This window comes from Trachymyrmex cornetzi, unplaced genomic scaffold (genome assembly GCF_001594075.2).
Source record: "Trachymyrmex cornetzi isolate Tcor2-1 unplaced genomic scaffold, Tcor1.1 scaffold255, whole genome shotgun sequence".
In the NCBI taxonomy this organism is placed as follows: Eukaryota; Metazoa; Arthropoda; class Insecta; order Hymenoptera; family Formicidae; genus Trachymyrmex; species Trachymyrmex cornetzi.
Genome location: NW_017297220.1, coordinates 251,652 through 252,370, shown reverse-complemented (window position 1 = coordinate 252,370; position 719 = coordinate 251,652).

Here is a 719-nt window from a genome sequence, read left to right as displayed (position 1 = left end):
TATATATATATATAAAATCTTTACATATATATAAATATACATATATATATTCTATTATACAAAAAAGTTTCGTACATGTATAATTATATAAAACATTGACATAGTTTATGTACAATTATATATATAATTATATATAAAATATGTCCATTTATGTAACACTTTTTCCCAGGTATATTATACACATGCAGTATCATCAGCTGAAAACAAAGTGCTTTCCATTTCTACTCGAAAATCGGTTAACCATCCCTAGCAATCGAGAAGCGTTCTGATAAGGGACATTATGTAAATTCAGCTCGCTTATATCTCTCATCATGGATTCGATCCAAAAGGGAATAGCATATTTTCCTTAAGATACGGTCGATGACGCTTAAAAGAACCCGGAGGGCAGTTACTAGGGCGCAAAAATTCCGATAAGTGAAATCCGAAGAAACGCCACAGCGAGATTACAGTCTGCAGGCAGCGAATGTCGCTGTCGTAACTCAAATAAGTTTACCCACAAATCTACATTTCCGAAACCTCGAGAGGTTTTCGTTTTATCTTTTTTCAGGGCAAAGGGGAGCAGCTCGCTACTCCTATTAACATTTACGATCGTACGATCCCAATTGATAGATCCATAGAGACCCTCGTGGAGATCCTGCAATTTCTTCTTCTTCTCTCCTCCCATTACAACCCTCAGCGTGACTTTCGGGTGTTATGGACAGAAAGACAGAGAGAACGAG